The sequence below is a fragment of the Leptinotarsa decemlineata genome, unplaced genomic scaffold (genome assembly GCF_025532065.1).
Source record: "Leptinotarsa decemlineata unplaced genomic scaffold, Ldec_3_MD MMD2_tig00000133_RagTag_RagTag, whole genome shotgun sequence".
Lineage (NCBI taxonomy): Eukaryota > Metazoa > Arthropoda > Insecta > Coleoptera > Chrysomelidae > Leptinotarsa > Leptinotarsa decemlineata.
The window spans coordinates 6,693,167-6,719,868 of NW_027412542.1; the positions used below are offsets into that span (position 1 = coordinate 6,693,167).

A 26,702-nucleotide genomic window follows, 5' to 3' on the forward strand; every position below is an offset into this window, starting at 1 on the left:
CATCTGTGCTGATTCCAAAAATATAAACCTTTTCTTTGTATCAGCTCTAGTTTTTGAGATATAACATAGTCATCAAATACCTACTAAAATATTCTCACATTTCTGTATACTCCACCACTATAATTGCAATATGTTTATAAAAAAATTTAACAAATTCTAAAACAAATGCATACTAATGACTTCTAATTAAAGTGTACTTATTGGAAATGCCCATAACATGAAATTAGCACTAATTGCTTCTCACCTATAAGTAAATAAAAAGAAAACCTAATCAATAGATTAGTCTTCAAGCATAACTTTTATGCTTGAAGAAGCTGTTGTATAGCGAAACACGTGTCGTGGTTTTTGTAAAACCCTTATAGTGAAAATCATAGAATATGATTCCACATCAGCTTGAGCAGATTTCCATTCCAATATAGAATTGAATATGGTGTGCCTCAGGGTACCGTGCTTATTTTCCATTCAGAGCAAAGGAAAAATAATCAGCTTTGCAGATGATAGTGCAATATTTTATAAGGGCGAGTCATGGCCTACTTTGAAAGAAGATATAGAATCAGATATTTCCCTAATCAAATCGTTCTTTGACAACAAGCTTGTAACTATCAACATAGATAAAACTCATTTCTTACCTTTTTCTAATTCTATCTCTAGAAAAAAATACACTAATAATGTCGGCAAATATAATAAAATATCTTGGAATAGTTATATAATAGTACATCTGAAATGGGACCATCATATCAACTTCCTCCTAAAAAAACTTCGATTTGTTCTTTATAAATTCCGACAGTTGAATGATATTCTTGACCTGAAACAAAAAAAGATAGTTTATCACGGTCTTGTGGAAAGTCACATCACTTATGGACTACTCGGTTGGGGAGGTATATCTAAAAGTCACATCCATTCTCTTGAACTCATTCAGAAACGATTTCTAAAACTGATTCTATCTAAGAGCTTGAGATATCCAAGTGATACACTTTATAAAGAATCGGGATTACTAGATGTAAGACAATTGTATTACAAAAACTGTAACATAAGACAACATAAACACAAGAATCAGTTAGAGACACTTACCCATGACTATAGTACTGGGCATCGTAGACAGTTCCAATGTCCTCGTATGCATAAATCGGTGGGCCAGAAATGTCATCAATACTTGGGTCCAAAACTATACAACAGCTTACCTTCGAATATTCAACAGATACGTAATATCAACCAATTCAAAATTAAACTAGTCAGATTTATAAAGAACTTACCTAGAGGGAGTGTTCATAATTTAATTTGATCCGATAACACAAGACAAAAGATAAACAGTTTTAAAACACAAAATTTGAACATCACACTACCAATATATGAACTTGGCCCTTTCTGCATTCTACTCATTACATGTATATTATTGTATTTTATATATTTCATATTATTAATTTTGTCAATATTTGTATCTCCCTAGTTTATCAATACCTATACATAATGTGTAAAACTTTAATATTTCTTATCTTCACAAACAAGTATGAACTTCCGTGATCTGTCTGTATGCGGTTGTTTGTTTCAAAATTTTTTTTTGTTTAACCTTTGATTTTGTCTATCAATGTGGGAATTGTGGGAAAAACATCCTTTGCAATTTCTTTTACGATGATTATTTGAATAGTGAAATGTATCTTCATTTTCTATTCAATGAATTCAATGGCTACTTAGATGAATTGCCACTGAATATCCGTCATGAAATACAATATTTTCAACAGGACGGTGCTCCTCCCCATAATGCAGCAATAGTAAGGGAACATTTAGATGCAATATTTCCAAGAAAATGGACTGAAAACAATGGACCAATTAACTGGCCAGCTCGATCCCCAGATATTACTCCTTTAGATTTTTTATCTGGGAATACATAAAGGATAAAGTTTTTTCGACACTAAGTAAAGATATCGACCATCTCAAACACAAAATATGAGATGCATGTATTAGTATTACACCTATTATGCTATAAAATTGCCACAGAAATTGTCTGGACCGACAACTTAAGTGCATTCAACGAAGAGGTCGTCAATTCGAGCATTCAATCTAGATTTCTATGTAGCTTTGATTTTCCGTATTGGTTTCATTTTTCTCAAATTTCCTGATGAAATATTTTTTTTCTGTTTGATTGTTGTCACTGATGATAGTGGCTATTTCAAATGAAACGCTATAAAAATATCCAATGTGATATACCTTTGGATTGTGAATTTATCGCTTCATCAATATCTGTAATAAAAAACAGGTCCGTATTTAAAAAGTTGATGGTGCCCATGTTGACACGAAACGTTTTATCGAATAGTCATCATTACATCGTCATAGTACATTTCGAATACAATAACATTTTTCTTTTCCATTTTGTAATATTTACGAAATAACAATTCAAAAAAACGAAAAACAGCATTTTTGGTTTTCCCCGTATAACTGGAGAAGGGCGAGAGTCCCCGTAAATTTTCTTCAACCATTGTATTGTTCCCAATAATAGTTACCTTTTTCCCATTTAATTGTCTTCGTATCTCTTACGGTTTAGAATATAGCAATGTTACCAGATGATAATAGAAACGGCCTTTATAGGGTGTTCTATTGAAGAGTAAGCAACGTTATTTCTTCAAGACTTTTTGACGGATCCTGTATACTCAATTCTGTTTTAGTGTGATAACTTTTGAAAAACCCTAAAACTTTTGTATCTCAACATTTTTTGCTATCTATTTTACTGTAAGAGATAATCGTTCCTGAAAAAGAGACAATGAAGTATCGAAATCTTGAATAGAAAAAAGAGTTGGCATTTTTTTTTCTCCAACTGCAATACTGTTATTGAATTTATTGTATTTGAATAAGCGTATTGCTCTTTACTTTGTTTATTAATAACTCACGCCTAGAGAAAACTTAATAAAATCTCAAATTCATATATAGATGAAGGTTGTAATTTTGCACATTTTTCAGATGAAAATACTGGTATTCATTTTCTGGAAAGAGTGGATTTCATCAACAATGTTTGTCCAATATGCTCAAAGGTTTTCAACAGGAGGGCGCACGCTGTACGTCATTATAGAGAAATTCACAAAACTCAACAAATCTTCGAATGTGGAAAGTGTCAGAGACAGTTCAAACGGAATTATCTACGAGTCGACCATGAGAAAAATTGCAGAAGAAAAAAATTCCATCAATGTTTGAGTTGTAAAACGGTATACAATACTCGTGAGAAATTAATGTCTCATATGGAAAAAGAGCATAATCTAGAGATCATCTGAGACTGATTCTAAAAGCAGAAAATTCATATTTGGTAACATATAATCATAACATAGATATAAGTATTTGGGGTTGGATATAGGTTAAGGCAAGTCTAGCAACAGAGGAAATGTTTCTAATTTTGTTGTTATTTTATCTAAAAAGATCATATTGGACAAGATCATGTAATGCGAAATAAATGCGAGCCGTCATTTATCTCGAGAATGAAAAGTTAGCTGTCTCATAATAATTTGTTTTTGTACCACTTACGAATTGAATAATTTGCAAGAATGCATTTATACCATCTGACCAATATAAAGTTTGAGAGAAGAAGCAAAACTTGTAAACCACTAACCCATCTTATTGGGTTGTGCCTTATTGAAGTTGTGCCTTTATTGTTTTCAATAAATTTCCTCGAATTATTATGAATGATGGGTTCACCAAACCCCCGCCGCCCAAGCCCCCCTCCTGGGTTGAATGCCCCGAGTTGAAATCTTCCCCACACGGTTACTGTGTGCAGAACATCCCATCTCGTCCATCCACCCCCGCTCCTCTGGTCCTCAATTTACTGATAGGCACTTCAGCAAAATTGACTTCTGACCTCTTTCAGTCGAAAGTCTGCTTTTAGGTGCTAGTACTTTCTAATCTAATGTTTTCTTTCATCGTGACTTTCCTAACTCAATTTTTGCATGTGGTCCCCAAAAACTAATCGGAGACGAGTGTCTTCATGTCGCGAGCAAGTGTTGTTTCAATGAAGTGATTTTGAAATTTGGTTAAGAAGCTTTTATACTTACCGGAGCCACCTGATAGCGACTCTCGGGGGTGGTCTCTGGTTCTGCTTACTTTGCCTCTTGTGTTTGTCTCTCTCTCGGAATTTGCGGGCATCCCTGTTTAGTGCATTGTGTAGATCGCTTGGCGCTGATATGTACCTATGTACCTAGATATGTACCTATTCGGTACATATCTTGGAACGTTTACGGCGGCCCTTACGCACGCGTTCATAATCGACTGGATCTGTTTTCTGTATGTCGCTACGTACTGCCCCCAGGCAATGTAGACGTACAGGATTATTGATAATATTACGGTCTTCATCATTAATAGCTTCACTTTCAATCCCATGCTGCTTCTTCGTCCTATTATTGGTAATAGGTTTTATCAGGCAGATCTCGCCATTTCTATTTTCTGCCGTACGAGACCTGAACGTTAATCTTTTGTCTAGCTTGACTCCCAGGTATCTTGCTTCGTTGGTCCACGGAATATCTTGTCTGTTAAAGGTCAAGTTTCCTTCCAGGTGTGCTTGCCTGATACTGATACTGATCTTCCACAGGTTGGCCCATTCTTTTTATATATCTGCCTGTTGCTGCAAGTATCTAGTGACGTGTGTTTGGCCAATTTGTTAAAGTCGTTCTCCAACTTGGGCACGTCTGCTGTGTTCACCAAAGAAGGTCAGTGTCATATGATACTTACTACAAATTGGTGTATGTTTGTTTTCATAGTTTTTGAAAAAACAATAGAGTTTACGACAGCCACCACAAAGCCGATATTGGCAGCAATCATTATAGGAGATTACTAACCAAATCTATATAATTTCAAAAAACGATAGTGAGCGTCATGGGTCTAACAGATCAAATAATAATTTGAATGAATCTATTGAAATCAATATGGAGAAAACAGTTCTTGTTGCAAATTTTATATTAGTTAAGGGGGAAGGAGTTTCTGCAACATAATTTTAAAAAACATGCAAGTACTTTCTTGAATGAGAAGGCCAGTTCAATATTTGTAAACCATCCTTCGGCAAAGTAGCAATCACAATGTACATTTCAAAGAGACAATTTTGAAATCGTCATTTCTCATGACGAAATTTGTAATTAGTGATGAGGTCTCAAGTAACTTTACTTGAATGTCCAATTCAATGGGTCAGTCCGTAGAATGTCCAATTTCTAGTTATTAAGTAGGTAGTCAAATTCATCTTTCGAATCATCAATGAAAATTAGAAGCACTATATAGAATTTAGGTTAGTATTAAACACTCCTGAAGAAGCTATTGTGTGATCAAACACGTGTCGCGATTTTGTAAACACTATAATTCCAATGAAATACATTCACTTCTGTAGTTATTACAAGACTATAATCATTTTAAAAGGAACATTGTATTCATTACGAATGAACCATATCGATGACAAAATCCCTTATGGAGATGCCGATAGGATCAGCATATTGAAAATAAACTTCTTACTCATGATTTATCCTTTTGGAATGAGAAAATATATCCACATCAGTCATCATTCTGCATGAATGATGCTACATGCTATCATATCTTGATTAACTAGTTAAATATCACAATATGAATTAATGATTGGAGAGAAAGATTTCTCCACCTTCCTATAACAATATTCAATTTAGGCTGACATTCATTTATAATTTCGACAAAGTCATTGATTTTGCCTTCACTCTTGTAATGGAATATTCCTCAGTATGAAATTATTCAGAATGAAAATGTTTGGGTTATTCACTTTTATACAGTTTTATTTGATATTTTCTCACTATTAGTAGGTAGTTTTTCTATATGCGCGTTATATGATCATTCAATATCCTTCTTTTTATATCTTTCATTCATTTTATATTTCTGTTTAGTATCAAGTGGAAGAGTAGGTATTTAGTTTAACTATTGAATAAAGCGAATCTTGTTTAATTTTTAGTTTGATATGCATGTATTTGTATATTCAGTAATAAAAGCCTGTTTTGTCATCATTAATAATATTCTTCAATCTTCAATGTAGTGCTAGTGTAACCCTTTTCCCGAAACCCTTATACATATGAAGGGCATAAGTAACCACGTCGCAAGGTGAATAATTTATTTTACTATGTCCATTTAATCAAAGGAGTGTTCCAAAATATTATCATGCATAATGCACGTGATCTCCCAGACAAGTCTGCTTGTACAGAGTCGCACTAATGAACGACCGACATTTTATATATATTTTTTCATAATAATAAGCGGTTGGGTATAGTAAATTTGTTTAGTTGGAGTGTAGGGACACTAATTAGCAGTTTCCCCAGCCGTATCAGTATGTGACATTTCAAAAATTTTAAACTTTGAAATATGGCGTGGCGTAACTGCCAGCGTAAAGACACTTGTTCATTTCACCCAGTAGATGCAAGTGTGTGTATTGATCATGTTTTGATCACGCATCTATCTTTGTTTGGGTTAGTTTGTTAGTTGGATGAATCTAGTATAGGTTTCAGAATCATATGTCCCGACTGAACGCAATGAGTAAAGATTCATGCTACAATACAAATTGGTATGATAATCAGAACAAATGTTATAGCTTAGGTTGAGGCTTAAAACTTCTGTCAGCAGAAGGTTCAACCCTCATGGTACGCGTTTCAGTTATATGCTTGATAACATTTTCTCGGATATTGCATTTTCCTCATTTTCAAGGGACAATAACGAATGAAAAAAATGTAGTACCGTTTCTTGAAATGAAATTGATAATAAAAAAACTGCTGGCATCACCTCTGCTAATGATGCAACTCTCTTCATTTCCATTTTTCGACATTGAATTGAGAAAATTGTTTAGTGAAAATACTTCATGGTTAAAACAATGAAAGTGATAGAAAGTAGGAGGTAAAACTAAAACCTCTGAAACTAATCGGACTCTTCTGAAGACACCAACTTGATAAGTGAAACGCGCGTCGGAAAAAGTATTGCATTTCTATGATGGAAAAGGTGCTTGTTTTAGAGTGATAAAGAGTCGCAAGGAAGAATAAGAGATTACGGCTAAAAAGAAACAAAGAATGTCTAGATATTCAAAAAAAATTGAGAAATAGTTTATCTCTATTTATTTCAGATTTTTTCCTGTACATTAACGCAGCGTTTCTTTCATTTTTGTTTGCTTCAATCCAATAAACAAATCTTGAAGAATATTTTTTCTTGAGCTCTTTCCGTTTATTATAATCATAACAATAAAGAAGTAGAATCTTGCTTCTGCTTCAATGACGATTATTCATATCGTATTTCCAGAATTTCCGCAGTTTTTCAATTAATCGTTTGGCTACTAAGTAATGCTAGAACAATAGTCGTCAGTATTGCTTGGTGCATAGATTTGTGTATTGTGTCGTAAACAATGAGTATGGTTGTAGAACATCCTGTATGTTTTTTGAACAATTTCCATATAAAGTCAAATATCAAACGAAATATTCATATTGATTCAAAACTTATCAAACGGCCTACTTGCATTTCGTCATGACATCAAGACAAACATTAATTATTAATAAAAAAAAATCTATAAAAATGTTCAGAACGATTTCCAAGAATCATGATTGCTTTTGAAAATAGTTATAATAAATAGTTTTACTAAAAGTATGTAGTCTTTATTTTCGGCAATAAATCAAATTATATTTGATTCAACTCCAGTAACAAAAACGAGATTCTATTATTAATAACTCACAATTATTTTTTGTCGATTTTGCTTAAACTATGTGTGTTTGTTATGAGTAACAAGGGGCATTTTTCATGAAATTAAATCAATAATTTCAATCTCAATGGTGTCGCTTACTTGTCGATTACTTGATCAAAATTTATGGTAAAAATAATTGTACGCTACTGTTTTCGTCAAGTTTCCTATTGTTAGAAATAGCTAAACTTGATTAAGTCAGATCAGTGGCGATTACGTCACTTTCAATTACCTGTTCGGGGAAAATAGAGGCGTACAACTATTTTTATCATAAAATCAATCTGGTAACCCTCTGTGATGCCACTGGATTCATTATTCGTTATCTAATTTCATAAAACGATGCCCCTTATTACCGCTACCAAACACACCTATTTTTATTGATATCGGCAAAAAGAATTTCGAGTTATTATTAAAAGAACTATATTTTCAATAAAACTTCAACACCCCGTTACTCGAAAACTAAGCAAGTTAGGACACAAGTTCATATGAACTTATTTTTGTAAGAAATGGCAAGTAATCACTACCTGAAATTAATGACAGCATTTAAAATACATTTGTTTTAAGGTGGTTGACACTGTTTCGTGGTGTATTTCATCAGTTTCATCAGATTGAAAGCACGTGCTTGAAGATCCGACAAGACATGGAAAGTGGGGAAAGTTGGTGAGGAAACAATGCCCAAATGCAGAACGAGAACAGAACAACTATGAAGCCGCCAACGTCATCAACATGAGTTCCCGCTCGCTCACGGACATAGAGGAATTTTTGTTGAGGAAAGGTCTAAACTTCGCCATTGCACCAACATCTATGCTCACTTTGGAAATAATAACTACAGTAGAATCCACCAGTTCCCTTACTGATCAGATCGAGGCAGAAGAATTCAGATGAAAAATCAGAGAACAGCTAGATCGAGAACCACTTCCAACAACATCAGCAATGAAGAACGAAGAACCCTGAACGGGCTACGTAGAGACAACACCATCAAGATCTTACCTGCAGATAAGGGACACGCTACTATTGTGATGGATACTGAACTCTACGAACAGAAGATCGAAGAGGTGCTTCACAAAGGAAAATACTCGAAGATCGTGAGACTCTACTGCATCAATTGAAAGGAAGTTGTACCAGGCTTTGAAAAAACAACAAGTCTATTTCACGAAAGAAGAGAGATCTTTGCTAACACCGCACCACAGTAAGCCCCCTCACTTGTATGGACTACCGAAAATCCACAAAAAGGATGTTCCGCTCAGACCGATCATTAGCTACAGAGATTCAGCCACTCAGAACTAGTCCAGATTTCAACTACCAATAATTGAACCACTGCAAAGTGAAACATGATCTTTTGTGAAAAATTCAAGGCATTTCGTTGAACTACTAGGGGAAATTGAAGTCAAGGAGCAGGATCAACTGATCAGTTTCGACGTGGAAAGCCTCTACACCAACGTACCTGTCGAAGAAGCACTTCAAATAATGCAGAAAGAGCTATCCGACGATGGGGACCTGAAAGATAGAACAAACTTACCGATACAAGTAATCACGGAAACACTAGAATGTCTATGAAACTGCTACTTCCAACTGAAGGACGAATTCTTTACGCAAGATGATGGACTGACAATGAGATCGCCACTTTCACCTGTTATAGCCAATTTATATATGGAATGGTTTGAAACTTTGGCCATTGGAGAAGCCCAGAAGAAGCCTCGAGTCTGATTGAGGTACGTAGATGACACCTTCATAATATGGAACCATGGGAATGCAGAACTAGACACTTTTCTGAAGCACATCAACAATATAAGGCCTTCCATCACTTTCACAATGGAGAAGAAAATCCACAACGAATTGCCTTTCTTAGACGTATTGGTGAAGAGGACTGACACTAAATAGGAAACATCTGTATATCGAAAACCCACTCACATAGGACAGTATCTCAACCAGAAATTCAATCATCATCAATAGACTGAGAGAGGAATCTTCAAGACTCTACTGAACCGTGCTTTTGGGCTCTGTAATACAAAGGAAGGTCTCGAATAAAAACTAGGCATCATCAAAAATGACCTTCAATGGAATGGTTACTCCAAAGTGATAGTAGAACAGGCCTTACCTAGAAGACAGCAAGAACTCCACAAGGAAGAGAAGCCGTCACAACGAGTACTTGTACTTCCCTACATCAGGAGATTATCGGAAAGGATAAGACGGATTGGGTCCAAGTATATCATCAGGACCTGCTTCAGATCTGGGAACACTATCCGTAGCAGCCTACGAAAACCAGGCCACCAAACGGGAACTGCGATTCCAAGAATTGCATTTACTGGATACCCTGCGGGTGCGGAGAATCATACATCGGTGAAACTAAGAGGCCATTGAAAGTTCGCATTGCTGAGCACAAGTTAAACACACAGCGAGGAGAAACCAGCAAATCCGAAATAGCAGAGCATGTTTGGACTCATCAACACAACATCAAATGGGCTCAAGCTGAAATCATCCACAAAGAGGAACACTGGTTTAGTAAAAAATTCAAAGAAGGCGCGTATATGTTGTCCAACAACGCATTTAGTTAAGCTAGCGTAGAGATACGTAACATATGGAAACCTCTAATCAAGCAAGAAACGACCAACTCCCGCCAAACGGTCATCTCCCGCCAAAACCAATGAAGCGGAAAGAGGAAATAGATGGAAGCACTCGAATGACCTATAAATAGTCTGTTAATCTTTTTGATTTTTTTCAGGGTTATCAAATCAATTTTATATTATATTAGACAATGGAAACCCGAACTGATGAAATTTAAAGTACACCTTGTATACTCATATACAGATAAACACTAAAAGATTTCATAATGCATGAAACGAAATACGTCAACGAGAATGGAATATCCGTTGATTATGTTGCCATTGATTTTCTGTTTTTTCTTAAATGAAACGTTCAACATTTAATTTCTCAATAACGAATGAACAATTTCGAAAAAACAAATCATAAGTAATATAGGGACAAAAGACATTTCAAATGATGTTTCACTCGACCCCCCCATGCTATTGAAAAAAATGGGGAGGGTGGGTAGTTGCTGACCTCAGGGGGTGAAGTTTTAAGTATGATTTCCATATCAGAATAAGTCTCCCTAGAAATAAAATTGACGTGTTCTTTGAAATGTTTGATTAGGTACACGTCCGTTACTGACTTACAGGGAGGTCAAGTTTTCGTTGTGATTATTATCAACTCATGTTAAGAAATTCAAAGATATCACTCATATAAATATAAAAAGGCATTTTTTCAGCAGATGACGGATTTTTTTTCCAGAACAAAGTTGGTGTTATAAAAACCTAGAACATCGGTCACATCATTTCAGTGAAATATGACCCAAACTTCGCAAGCTTCACGTGTTTCACCTCGTGATCATCCTTACTACTGTTCTCACTAAAACAAATGTTCATCGAAACAGTTGTTCAGTTTCTTATTTACAGCTTTTGTGTCCCATTTTGCCTCTTCCACGACCCGTTCATTGATCTTGTTCAACTCTTTTTAGACTCCAAGCTTCTCAATTCATAGCAACATATTTGCTATGGAGATAGTTTGTTTTCTTGGTAGAAGTTATAGTATACTTCGGTCCCATTATCAGATTACAAATATTTACACTTGTAGTTGCACCACCCTGTACGATCCGGTTTATATCCATTGATCACACCTCAACTATTTCTTTAGTGATTTATTTCGCACGAATAGGTAAAGACGTGTTTGTAAGAGAATAATCAAAAAACGAAAACGTAACAAATATATGGAATGAATCAGTGAACTTATTTATTTATTCATTTAACGGCAAAGTCAATTTACAAAAATATATTTAACAAAGTGTGAATAACTACAAAGTATTTTTGAATGCTGATTTCTACATTACAATTTACAATTTTACAAAACATTTAGTGAAGTGTGGAATACAAAACATTAATGAATCTTTATGTCTAGTGACTACATTACTAAAAGATAAAACAAATCTGGTACTTACAAAGAAAATGGTAAGGCAAAGAAAAGCTTCGGAAACGCTATAGCCTTTTCAATTGATTTTTTTAGACCTGAAGTGACACATTGAACAGCTTCAGATTAGGAGGAATCGGACTGATCAAAGCATAATTGATATGGATAAAATTTATATCAAAAATGTCAGGATTTCTCGTACCTTTTTTTTTTTGATATGAAAATTTATTATTTGAAGTAGTTCTGGCCAGATTATCTCACTATTAATTTTTTTGAAGAGGAAACTCAAGTTCATTGAAATCCTCGTATCTTCCAATGATTTTATATTTAACTTGGTTAAGAGTTGACTGCAGTCATATGGGTCCCATATAACCGAACAATATTCAAGAATGGATCATTCGAAAGCACGTTATAAAATCTTTTTTGTTTTAATTGAAAAATCAGTAGAAATTCCCAACACAAAACCTAGTAATTTAAGGCTTTTTGTCATAATTTCTGATACTTGAAGATTAAAATGAATTTTGCTATCAAATTCAATTGATATTTAAAGAATATTGGACTTCTAATTTTAGCGAACGTAATCATTTGACACTTATCGATGTTTACCTCTAACAACTTTATTCTACACCACATGGAAATAGCTTCGAGATCTTTTTGAACTAATTCAGCATCTTTCTGGCAAGTAGTTGCTCGATAAAATTTGAGATCATCCGCAAAGAAATTCTATATACTTAAAAACAAACTCAATGTCCGATACAAACAAGTTGAACAGCAGTGAGTCCATATGGAATATCTGCGGTACCCCTGATGGAACCTGGATGGGCGTAAATGTTGTATCTCCGTATTTCACAGACAGAGTTCTACCAGTTAAGAAGCTACTGATTACTTGCAAAATATTCCCGCCTATACCAAGCACTTGAATTTTAGATATAAGTAGGCCGTGGTTGAATCTGTCAAAGGCTTTGGAAAAGTCAGTATAGACAGAGTCAACCTGTAGCCTCCTCTCATGATTTACAGGTAAGTCGTTTGTGTAAAGAGTAAGGTTGGTACAAATGGATTTACCTTCTGAGAAACCGTGTTGTTGCGGATTGACTAAAGACTTACAGTCCCAGGAAAGTTTCTTTGTAAGCATAGAATCAAACGTCTTAGCCTTCTCTAACTGATTGCAAACTGCTTTATAATTCCTAATATTTTTCTTAGCTCTTAGTTTATGAATTGATTTCAGAAAGCTATGTTTTCAATAATTCGGAAAGGTGCCTAGAGAAAAAATTTGATTGAAGATATACCGAAATGGGACTGCTAAATTGTATAGGCATTTGTGTATAAAAAATAAAGGTACCTCATCTGGTCCCATTGTGAGCTTAGGTGAAACAGAGAGAACGTAATCTATTAGATCCTTAACAGTACTACTGTAATTGTTGATATAAACTATGTTTTCAAAATTATATTCAGTGGTGAAATTCACTGTCTGGTTATTATATATAGTTGAAAAATAAGAGGCAAAAAATTGACAATCTCAGAACTGAGAGAAAAATTGAACTGAAATTGGCCTCTAACTTATATACTATCATATATCTCAAAGTGAACAAGCACAATACTGATACGATGACGAGTCTGCTGTAATGCTGGCTATGATAGTATTCTGGTATACTGAAGGACAATGTTTTTACTGTTCAAAGAAACAGCACATATATTTCACTAATTGGGCATTTCATCAATCTTTGTCTCACGTTCAGTTCTTCTATCTATCTTTTACATCATATATTTGTGAATAATTGTGCATTTCAAATAATTATGCTTGGTGTGAGACAATAATCAACAAATCACATATTTCTAAGGGATGAATACTGATAACTTCTGTTTCAGCTCTTTACTTCAGAGTGACAGACCATGATGGGATATGGTATCATTGCAAGACATGTCCAAAAAGATACCAACGCCACAGCTCTATTTACAACCACACGAAGTATGAATGCAACAAGGAACCGCAATTCAAGTGTGATTTCTGTAACAGAGGATTCAAACAGAAAGGAAACCTGAAAACACACATGGTCAATATGCATAATGTTATCAATTAACAAATTTATTTTCAATGAACAAACGTAGAAATTTATTTCACTTTTTGTACTTTCTAAATGTATATTAGCTATTTACTATAATATATTCATCAATGGGAAAAAAAGGTTTGGCTTTCTGCTTCTCCAGCTATTTACAAATTTACAAGTATATTGTGTAATATAAAACTGGAAGATAAAACTCTTGAAGATGATCACTTGGTGATCGAAACACGTGTCGAAGTGTTAAAAATAACGATTTGGTGTTGGGAAATAACTCCAGTAATATTCATTACTGCAGCAAAGGTTTCAAACAGTACATCATAAGTACAAACTTAACAAGTTTGACACAAGACACGATTCACGCGTGATCTGCCAAAAACAGTGTTGCCAAAAAGATACCAGCAAAAAATCACTCATTATTTGTGCATGATCTTCACATTTCCCGAATAGTTTTCATTGATTTTTGTTAATTTTTTTTTGCTTTGTGAATCTTGCCAGTAGTTGTACAATGAAATAGGAAGCTGCACAGGTTTTAATTTTTGTAGCTATTTGTCTTGTTCGTATCTAGACTCAAATGGTTTCATTTCAGGATGGGGAACGTACCCTTGTCCAAATTGCCACAAAATGTACAGTCACGAAAAATCAAGGAGAAGGCATCTCAAACTCGAATGTGGTAAAATGCCTACTTTCAAATGTGATATTTCTCAATGCACATACATAGCAAAACGAAAATGTCATTTGCAGAGGCATATGATGAGAAAACACAACCTGACGATAATAAGGAATTAGTTTTGAAGATTTTTGATTGTAGCGAATGTTTGCTTGAAAACTATTTACTGCTGGTGAAGAAATTAATATAATTAGAAGAAGGTAGTATTACTTTTTGAAAATATTTCGAAAAATGAATTTGAAACTATTTTTTGTAAAGATGCACAGCTTCCTCAAACTATTCTTTGTATTTGTTATTTGTCTGAAAGGCTGTTAATTTGTAAATTTGTTTAATCCTTCAAAGATGCACTTTCTCCGCAGATACAGATTTTGTATGACCAATTGAAATGTTGATTTTTTAATTCTGTAGATTTCTATTTCACCAAATATACGATGTTTTGAGATAAATTATCAGATACCGTTTTTTTTGGATGATGCTCCCGTCACGTCATCCCAAATTCATTATACAGAAACAAAGTAACTCGTAAAGCAGTTACATCGTTTGCATAGGATTACTTGGTTTCATATAATAATAATGTTTATTTTCGTAGACATTGATGCAAGTTACATACAGTGAAATCAAAAAATAAACAAAATGGTCACAGAAGCCATTGTTTGGGGACAAAATACAAGCACTACAGAAAAATCTCTAAGGCGCTCCCAGAGCGGTGCCTGTGCGAAAGTAGTGATTCATGATGGATTTGAATCGCTGGAGATTAAATGAAATTCGAAAAATGTTCTCAGCAAGTTTATTCCACACAAACACAGTTCCCAAATGGAAGAGTTCTTAAACAGTGAAGTTCAAGGTATACTGGGTTGAACCTCAAAATGATGGGCAGCCACAGTCCGTCGCGTATTTCTCACGTGTTGGTGGAATCAAATGTGCCAATTCACTTGAACACTTCCCGTGAAAGTATCTACAGAAGAGAGACGAATCTCCAACCTTTCTTCAATGTTCCAAGCTATCAAGGTCGCATGTGATGTTAGCGTCTGTAATCAGGCGGATGGTTCTCTTCTGGATGGAACCCAGCAACTTCAGGGTATGTTTTGGGGGCGGAGCTCCATACATGAGAACGACACTTCAAAGAAGATCTGATCTGAGCTTTATGAAGCATCAAAACTTGCTGGGGTTTGTATATTTTTCTGGTTCGGAACAATGTACCATGCTTTTGAGAAGTAGCTTTTGCAATTTCAGCGATATGATTATGCCAAGACATATTGGTGTTTATTTTAACCCCCAACAAAGTCATCGAATCAGAAAGCGGAATTGTCCGTCCTGACATCATTATATGGGGTTCGGAGACATTCATCTTCGTGGAGAATCTTCAATTCCAGGAAAAAGCAGTTTCAAGATAGCAAGATCATAAAAAATTGAAAAAAAAATTATTTAAAAATGATTCGATATAACCAAGGTTTAGCAACTAAATAGCAACTGAATATTCTGCAAGGATCAAAGGAAAAGTATATAATTTATTGAGTTACCTTGCTACCTTGATATCACGATGGCATTATTTGTGATTTCTAAGGATAGGCACGAGCAATAAAATCGTTATTTTGGTAACTGATTAGCTACAAATTGATATATTTTTTTTTCAATTTTGCTGGATTCGCCTTGCTAGCCTGATAGGGCTTTTAGCTTTTGCCACGTCACACTCTTTCGTTATGTTAAAAAGTAAGGAGAAGGTGAATCACCTGAAATTGGTTACGATCCACACACTATAATCCTCTCTACGGCACAAGAAGAAGTGTTTTCAAAATACATACGTCTCTCAGCATCGATTAACTTTGGTCTGACTCCCAAAGAAACACGAAAGTTTGTAGGTTATTTCTTGCAGTTTGAAGCAAATGTATTGGTTATATTTTTTTTCTATACAGGTGTTTCAATTTTGCACTAAAAATAGAACGCCTGTTCTGGACCAATGGGACTGTCTGGCAAAGATTGGTTCACAAATTTTATACACAGGAATTCAAATCTGTCTGTTAGAATTCTGGAGGGACCAGCTATGCACATACTATTAATTTCAATAAAGTTAACATTGGGAAATTTTTTTGAAAAACAGGGTAGCTTACTAGATAGACATACATTTCAAGCGGCTGAAATATACAATGTCAATGAAACGAGGGTTACTACCGTGCAAAAGCCTTCAAAAATTGTGCCGTGAGTCATTAAAATAGGGGATGTCATTGACCATGCAATGAAACGAAAACAAAGGAATACAGAATTAGCAAACGTTGATGGTGCTACAGAAGATATGATTCGGCGAAAAATTTATGGTATATACCAAAAAAATGAAGTACGAACCTTGGAAATGATTTGGTATAAATTACTCGACTATCTCGATTACAATTACAGATCTTTAGAAACTCTACGAGGTGTCTTATTGTCTTGTGGTTTCAAATATAAAAAATTGAACAATCGGAAGGTCATAATGTTATCGACACGCATTGTTCAACTTCGACAAGAATATTTGAGGCGAATGAAAAGCTACCGAGAATCCAGCAGACATATAATCTACCTTGACGAAACTTGGTTTGACACCTATGATGTTGTCAAATATGGCTGGGTAGACGAAACCAAGTATTGTGCTTTGAACACACCTTCTTCAAGGGGAAAACGTGTTATAATTTTGCATGCCGGGAATGAAAGTGGTTTCGTACCCAACGCTTTGCTTTTGTCGGTCAAAAATATAAAAGATTCGTTTGTTGATTACCACGAAGATATGACTGTGGCTTTATTCGAAACCTGGTTCAGTGAGCAGCTTCTCTCAAATATTCCTCCAAACTCGGTTATTGTTATGGATAACGCTGCGTATCATTCTCGGTTATTAACTACAATATCAAACAATAACACAAAAAAGCAGATATTGTTGATTTCACGCGAAATCATGACATGGAAATACCCGAAAAGATTCCAACGAAAAAGGTATTACTGGCAACCATAAAACAACGTTATTTCAAAAAAGAGTATATTATTGTTTCGATGTGTGAAACACGTTTGCCTCCATAATATTGTGTGTTCAATCCAAATGAAATGGTTTGGGCCACAATGAAAGAAAGCTTGCGGAAATGTAATCAGTCACCGACTTTGAATGCTGTAGTGCTTGACAATATAAGGCGAGTGGTGAATGAAGTAGGTAATAGTGATGTGTGGAAGAACTGTGTGGCCCACGTTATAAAAGAAGAGAACAAATATTATGTGCAAAGTTCCATAAATCCGATCGTTATTCAACCCGATGATGATTCCACCTCATCCGAATATAGCGAAGAAGAATTTTGATTTTTCTAGCAAATATATGTTTGACGAGAATTCGGTGTGATTATTTGTGTTTTCATTGTATATTAGAGTTTTCGACTCGGAAATCAACTACCTTGAATTTCGAAGTTTTTCATGATACCCATGGATAACTTTTTCATGGGATGATCAATTGCTATGATTGTGAGAATAAGTAACTGAAAAACCACCACTGAAAAATAATATGCCGACGCCTATGACAAGGCGGGAAATCCTTCTATGTGCTGTTCCAATTGGTATTGGAAATAATATACTGTTTTTGACAAACCCTTGCATACCAGTCACTGATCTCCACCTTGAATGGAAGTGCAAACAAACTGTTTTTTTTTGCATTCACCATCAAACATTTCCTTTCACGCCAATTTATGAATCCCTGTGTTGAATTATTCAGTTGTGTTCGTATGAGGATTATCTGAATCAGTTGCCAATGTAGTATTATCTACATAGAGAATACATAATCTGAAAAAGTATGGTCAACTAATATTTAGTTATCGTTATTGAATATTTAGAGAAGGCCAGTGAATGAAGTTGGTTCTAGAGTAAGAAGTCTTTTAGGCCACTTTACTGGCCTATATCGATTTCTTAGATTCCCATTTACTTTCTCTCCAAAATATTCATTTCATCTTCAACGTAGCTTCCAAATTTTTTGAAAATATAATGTGGTTTCCAAGAGATTAGCCATAGAAAGATAAGGGTTGTTTATATCTGACCCTCCTAATGGGTATATGAGACAAAGATCAAAAAATGCACTGTACTCTATTCCTAAAAAAATATTACATCTGTGTATTGGTTTCATGTTTATTGGCAAAGTTGAAAAAATAAATGATTTCAGGATGATTCAGTGTTCAAATAGGGCATAAAAGAAATGAGTTATGATATCTCCCCTTACGAAGATGCTATCTATGAGAGCAACAGAGGATCCCCAAGGCGGTCAGCTACAAAACCAAACTTCAATATCGACTACCAACCTCCTCGCCAACATCAGTCCTCTGTCTTCCACTACAGCTTCCACTGTAAGCACTATTTCGACCCACCAAGGTATCATCAGTAGTGCTAGGCTGAACTACATATCTATTGCTGGACTCAGCTGTCCTTCAAGAACAAGATTTAGTAAGGATGATACGGTCGCCCTTCATGACGGCGACGTCTATAGGATCGAGAGAGAACTCAAATATCAAAGATAAACTAAGCTTCTAAGGCGGTCAGTTGTTGAGCCAGGCTTGTTCTTTAGGTACAGTTGTGTCCAGCAATGGATGTGTGGTTCAGCCTACCACCACTGATGATACCTATGGTGGGTCGAAACAGTGCTGTCTAGTGTTGAATCATAAATGCGTTGTGTTTGGGCTCTAGTTTACAAATTGTGGTAGTGCCTAGTTATACGGCTGAAACAGAGTTCTATAAGTTCTTATTTTTGTGTAATGGATCAAGACGGAATAGGCGTTTCGTTATTCGTCAATAGCAATGACCATAATAAGAATAATCAATGGAAAATTCAGCCATAAATCCAGAGTTAGAAGGAGAAATTCGAAAAATGCACAAAACATTTCAGAACAGGAAGAGAAAATAAATCAATAAAAACAGGAACAAATGAGCAAACGCGAAAGTATCTGTTTCTGGGGTTCCTGACTTCCAAAAACTGGGGGATTTAACCGTTTCAGTTAGTACTGCATATTTTAAGGAAAAATTCGAACCTGGAACTGAATAAATTGCATATTGAATGTGGTTCCGAAATTGATATAAGTATGTTTTCAAGGAACACTGAAATATTGGTCGAGAAAAAAAGAACCAAGGAAACTTTCTTCATCTCCTTAACATGCCAAATTGGTTGGTGAATCGCGCGTCGTGAGAGTATTGCCTCTCTGGTTATTCTGTTCAAATCTGTTTTTCCGTTAACCAGCTGTCGCACCCCTACGAACGACAACCCTCAGAAGTCGAAACTTGTGCGAGCTAAGGATTAACAAGGTCTTGCCTTTTAACGTGTGATTCCTAACACGAAAAGTGCTCGTTTTGTAACTTCGAATTCACATATTTTTTTATCTACTCACTTCACAAAACGGAGATGTGTTGCAGTGGATTGGTTTTATTCAGTTTGATTTTGATTTTTCTTTTCGCTTGTTTCATATCTTCTTATAGGTTAAAATTCAGTTATTTCAAGGTTGTACTTTAGATCATGAACTTCGCGCCCTTCATTTCATTACCAAGAAATCATTGTTGGTTTTCTGTATTTTCATGTATGGCTGATGAAGTAATAAATATGGCATTATTGTTATTATCATTGAATATCTGTGGATGAACTTACACACTTCCTCAATAATTTGCATTGGTTTTTATTGATTTTGTCCTGCTTTGTAGACCTTGCCAATTGCTGCAAATTAGAGAAATAAAATAGCAAGCTGAAGAGGTTTTCATTTTTTAAGCTATTCGTCAAGTTTGTATCTGGACTCACATGATTTCATTTCAGGACATGGATTGGTAACTTATCGTTGTCCAAATTGCCACAAAATGTACAGTCACGAAAAATCAAGAAAAAGGCATCTCAAATTTGAATGTGGTAAAATGCCTACTTTCAAATGTGATATTTCTCAATGCACATACATAGCAAAACGAAAAAGCCATTTGCAGGGGCATATGATGAGAAGACACAACCTGACGATAATAAGGGATTAGTTTCAAGTATAATTTGATACCAAATAGCAGTTCTTGGGATTATGTTTGAAATATTATGAATGCATTAGTGGATGTTTCAAACTTTGCATAATAAATTTATGGCAGTGAAAAAACATATTTTCGTTTTTGAAAGGTTTTTCTTAACGTTTGTTTTTTTATATCTGCTAAATCAGATTTTAAAAAAACGATAGGCATTGAACAGGCTGATGTACTTTCAAACAACGTATCTTATTCGAGAGAAAGAGCGCAAAAGTTTCAACATTTCCATAATACAAACAAAAATAAATTTCCTGAAGGAGACATTCACTATATTCTTTTTGCAAGGGGCGATTATTCAAAGATGATTCTATAGCAGTAAGTGTTATACAATACCGTAAAAGTGCCGTATGTGGTAATAAAGCAATATTAGGCCACCGTTATGTCGATAGATGTAAGCTGAGACCGCATGCTGACAGCAAGTGTATTAGGGTCCCAAACGCCTCGGGGTAGTCCCTAGACTTGTGTCAGGAATATTTATACCCATCAAGCGACTTCGGCAGACTGAGGTGTTGAAGACACCATCCTGGCAGGTCATGACGAATAACGAAGCTTCCGACTTCAGCCCACTAGACCTGAGGAAAGCGAAGCTTGGATAAGTAAAGGTCTTCAATGTTTTTAAAGAAGACTCCATGCAATTGTTTGTCCTCGTGTTGCCGCGAGAGTGAAGTGGTCTCTTTGGTTTTCATCTGTTCCTTTTGCTGAACGGGTTCCAACTCGGTGATAGAGTTTGGATTACTTCGTTCGATGTGGAACGAGTTATTCAGTTGCTCGGGCAGTTGCTCTGAAGAGAAATTTTCCAATTCTTGATCTTTCATGCTCGCGGACCATGCACAGAAGGGGGTCCGAACACTTGACTCCTTTACAGGCTCCATCCAGTACCATTCTGGCATGTAGACAATCCTAACTCAAAAGTCCACGGCATAACTGTTGTCAGGGAAGATACAACAGTGGAAAGGGCGATTTGGGGTGCTAACTCCTATGATGGTGCATCATTATTGGGTCTTCACGTTGAGTTGATACAGTTTCTCCTGCGTCCACTTCATTACTAAAAACGAGTAGAGTAAGTTGGAGTTTGTGCTGATACTTGCCGCGGAGAGAATATTTACTGTTGTTACCTCTTGTGAAGTGGCGTGGTGTAGGATGCTTTCATCTACGAGCTACACATCCACTCCGTGGTCCCCGCATCATCGTCTTTTGAGATGGATCATTGCACATTTGCCTATCACGAATACGTGAACTCTTCCACCATCTTCAAGGACTGACGGAGATCTTTCTCTCCAGAAGCATGAAATTTAAGATCAGTCAAATAAAACAAACGGGTGACCTTGTGCTTTCGGTTTCCGGTGGTACCATAGTCAAACCCTCGAGTATTTCTTTCCGCATTAGATAATGGCAATAGTGATATGCAGAAGAGAAGGGGACTCTGGCTTGACCAGATGTTATGGTGAAGAGTGTTCGCCAGAGTGATATCAGTTGTTCAAGACATCTCACTATTTTGTTGGGTACAGCAAGGCATCTAAGCATACATTTCCTAAATAGATTTCCATCAATTTTTTCGTGCGTCGTAAATGTTGTCTATCGCTGTGAATTAGAGAAATGGAAAGCTGAAGAGATCTCTATTTTTGAAGCTAACTATTGGGGATAAGTTGAGAAACATTTTGCAGTGTTGTGAAATCTGTTTGAAATTTGAACTAAGTCGATTCATTATTATTATCATATTTAATATTTGTCGAGTACGAATCTAGACGTACATGGTTTCATTTCAGGATACGGATTGGGAAGTTATAGTTATATCAAGAAAAAGGCATCTAAAATTTGAATGTGACAAAATGCCTACTTTCAAATGTGATATTTCTCATTGCACATACAGTAATATTCCATACTTAAAAGGAGGCCCTAGACGGTCAATCATTTTGATCAAAAGCTTTAGTCAATCGATTGACTCAAGAGTGATTGACCGTGTATGAACTTGTTTGATGCTTGAAGCGAGGCTTGATGGTGATTGATAGAAAGTTTGAATGACTCAAGCGGTTGAAGGAGGAGGTTGACCGTCTAGGGCAGTTTTCGTCAAGCATTGCGTCAGTCACTAGGTAGGAACCATGGCGTCCGCTACGGAAAGTGAGCTTCCCGAAAACTCTGAACGGGAATGCATTCATCTGTTGATTGAATTATATCACGATTGTCCTGAATTATGGAAAGTGAAAAGCAAGGACTATTACAACATTAACAAGAAAACTGCATCATTACCATGTACCACTCCTTCGACCATCGTCGTTTTTTTTTCTGTTGTTTTTTCCGCTTGAGGGCAACCAATGTGCGAGAGAGAAAGGCTAAATACGCGTTCGAAACCATTGCTCACCGAAATGAACCACCAGCGAACGAACATCAAGTGTGTACTGGTCCCATTTCTGGTGAGAAGAAGGTTTTGATCAGAAGAAATACCGACGTTCAACAAAATAATGAGAGCTTTGAACAACGCAACGTATGTCTCCAATAATAGGGAAAATGAAATTATAGGAAAGTTTAAAGACATTAAATTTCAGCTGTGAGAAACATATCAGAAAATCATTCTCAATCGAAAATGATGATATTATTTAATGAAAGAGACATTACCAAAAGCAGATAGGAGACTGTCGAAATATGAATAGAAAGATTTATTATCTGGACGAAATTCGAATTAACGAAGGATATACCGTTGGAAAGATGTGTCAAGACAAAAATAATACAAGTAGGTACATGTTGAACATTTTCAGAAATCTACCGGATTGAAGTCGCTTACTGGATTGAAGTCGCCTACTGGAAAAAGGCGATTAATAACTACCCTCATTGTATGTGTTGATGTTGTTCTCACAACTCCGTTTGAACCTTCATAGACATTTTTACCATCTCCTACAGCCAGTCTCATCCTCGCATATTGTTTTCATTAATGACCTTCTTCTTCTAATATTAGTAGTTGTTACAGACGGTGCTTTCATCTTCATGGCTATACTCAAACTAAACGTTTTATTTTCTAGTTTGTTCTTTTATACGGATGTATGTATACCCGGATGTATTTTTCATCTGGAAAACTCATTGTGGAACAGTCATATCAAAATTGAATTCTATGAATTATCTTCCGAAAAACCTCCGTAATATTTTAGACCAGAAACAGCTGATTATGATGTGTCATGCTCATGTCGAATCCCATCTTCGGTACGGTATTACTTTCTGGGGAGCATCCTCCTTATTTAAAAATAATAATAATAATAATATATTTATTACCATGGGTTTCCTATGAAACATCAGCAACGTCAAATACAAAATTACAATTTACAAACACACATATAAATAAACAAGTGAATACTTAAAATGACATCAAAATTACAAGTAAATTGTGAAAATATATATCTTCACTTAAAGTGAGTCATTTGTGGCTGTTACAAAAATAGAAGAAAGTATGCATATACTACTCATGCATTACACTTTACAGACATTGTAAAAAGTTTTCAAGTGAATATTGGGGATTTTCAGTCAGATAGTCCTTCAAAGTTCGTTTGAAGATACTCATGGTATTGATTTCTTTAAAATGTGAAGGCAGTGTATTATATAATTTTACACAGTTATAGTACGGACCTTTCTCTAATAGACTTGTTCTATGTAGTGGAATGCGTAGATGTTTACTTCCTCTTGTTACCATATGGCAAATGTATTGATTATTTGCAGGAAATTTATGCAGGTATTTTTAAGCGAATATTGCATTATTATATATGTAGGCACAATGAACAGTCATAATTCCTAAATTAGAAAATAATTGTCTGAAAGAGGTATCATTTTTCAGGTTAAGCATAGTTCTCATGACTTTTTTTGATAGATGAATATATCCTTGGATGTTGGTGCATGATATCAAACTATTACACTATAATCATTCACGGAATGGACATAGCGAAATAAAACATTTTGATATTGTCAATACTTATGTGATCAATGAGGTATCTTATGACGCAACAAGCTAACGTTAATTTACCCATTACTGATTTTACTTGATCAGTCCAACGCAATTCTTCATCTATCATAATCCCTAAAAATTTGGAGAAAAATGTTTCATCTGTTTCGGAATTATCTATATTGATATGTAGTGGGGCTTCCGTACCGTTTCTGAAATGTATATAATTGGTTTTATTTTTATTGATTAAGAGATAGTTATTTTCACACCACTCAACAACTCGAGACACTGTTACATTAGATGTTTCATTCAGAGAATTAATATCCCTCTCTGACCCAACAACTGAGATGTCGTCAGCGAACAGAAAAACTGAGCTGATGTCTATTTGGAGACTTATGTCGTTGATAAATATCAAGAAAAGAATTGGAGCCCTGAGGCACTCCTATGACAGTTTGTACTTTTTCAGAGTAGGATACCGAAGATTTGAAATTATTTTTAGATGAGATACCGACTATTTGTGTTCGGTTACTGAGGTAAGATTTCATTAAATCATTGGCTTTTCCTCTAACACCATAGCGCTATAGTTTTAGCATTAGTAGCATTAGTTTTGTCGACCAGAAAAAGATTATGAGATGTATAGTAGGAGTCTTAAGAAATACAAGCCGTAAAAGTATTTTCAAAAATGTCGAAATACTAACATTATCATGCCTGTATATATTCGAATCATGAGTTTTTGTATATGATAACCGTAGCTGTTCCATAAAAAATGGAAATGTGCATTCTATTAATACCAGGTGTAAGACGGACTTTCATATGCCATATTGTAAAAATGCACTGACTTAAAATTTCCCCAATGTATTGGGGCTCAGATTTTTCAATTTGCTACCCTTTGAACTGAAAACTCAGTTACTATCCACAGCTACAAAATTACACTTGAGTCCTTCCTACTAAAGAAAAATTAATACTTCCTTCAGGAAATTATTTAATGATGAAATAAAGATTTCAATGTATGTGTTTCTCTTAGTAAATTATCTTTTTATTTTCAGTTTTAAGCTCTTTTCTAACTAATCCTACACAATGTACCTTTTTGCTATTATGATAACTTGAAATCAGATGATAGAATGCTATAGACTATAGAAGGATGACTAAATACTGCATTATCTTCAAAACGGTTCATGGAGTTTTGCATGGAAAAGAATATTGCTGACCACCTGAATACGATAGGGATGCCACGGGGAAAAGAACAGGTTGAGAGATATGATAAAACTAAAATTGAGTACCTAGACACCATGAGTTCTGGCCAAGAAGACGACGAATGAGGTGGACCGTCAGGAACGTGTCCCTGTTCCGTGTTGTGCCGCCAGGAACGTGTTCCTGTACCGTATTGGGTCGTCAGGAACGTATCCCTGCACCATGCTGGATCCTCGGGAACGTGTTCTTGTGCCATGTCGGGCCGTCGAGAACATGTTCCTGTACCATCAGATTTTTAAAGAACTTTCAGTCCCGAAGCTGTAGTACTTAACTGAAAACAATGGAATCCCTTAGAAAAAAAAGGGAGTGAGTTCTTCGAACACACGATGTAATTATTCGGAACATTTTGTTTTGGTTTCAGTTGAAGTATAGCAGCCATCATATAGTCAGGAACGGCTGAGTGTGAACTTGCATTACTGTCGACGGCGTTGATGGAGGCAAATGATGGCTGTGGAGAGAAATTCGATGACACTTTGTTCTTTCGATAGATGGAGTATTCATGAGTTATGTAAGGTATTAGTGGTAGCGACTGGGAATTATTAATGATTATTCATGCAATAATCTTTGTTCCTCGATAGAGTACAGTTTGTTAAATCTAGTGCGTTAGTCCGTTTCTGTTAGAGATACTATTTGAATATGAGGGTGTTGAAATGGAAGTTCCGTGTACTATTTCTATATCACCTATGTTACTATGCAATATGTATCAAACTGATTTCAAGTCATTTTATACTGATTCCAAATCGAATGTTATATTCGGTTTTGAAAACTCTTTCAAGTTTTTTTCTGCTCTAGAAATAACATCATTTCAAAAGTTATGTTAATTATCGATAGAAACGATATTTAAATATAATTCAATATCGGCAGCAGCTTAACTTGTTTGTTTGAAGGTGGTTGACAATATTTCGTGGTGTATTTCATCAGTTCGGACTTGTTTAATATAATAAAAATTGATTTGAAATCCCTGAAAAAATTAAAAAGGTTAATCAAAAATAACATTTTTTTTTAAACAAAAACTGAAATTACAAAGGAATAACATACAAGCAACAACCAAAAAAATTTAAATATTAGTAAACGCTGAAAATTAAAAAATTGAAAAATATTATTAACAAAAAA

The 26,702-nt window shown here is 35.3% G+C and overlaps 2 long non-coding RNA genes across 2 annotated transcripts in view; both read left to right on the forward strand.

Annotated features, from left to right (window-relative positions):
- The window catches only part of LOC141481272 (uncharacterized), a 106,729-nt gene that overhangs the window by 73,559 nt on the left and 6,468 nt on the right, over positions 1-26,702 (forward strand). The window lies entirely within an intron of this gene.
- Positions 12,117-14,832, forward strand: LOC141481270 (uncharacterized). The gene is made up of 2 exons (XR_012464848.1): positions 12,117-12,670; positions 13,520-14,832. It is a non-coding gene; the product is annotated as an uncharacterized lncRNA (long non-coding RNA).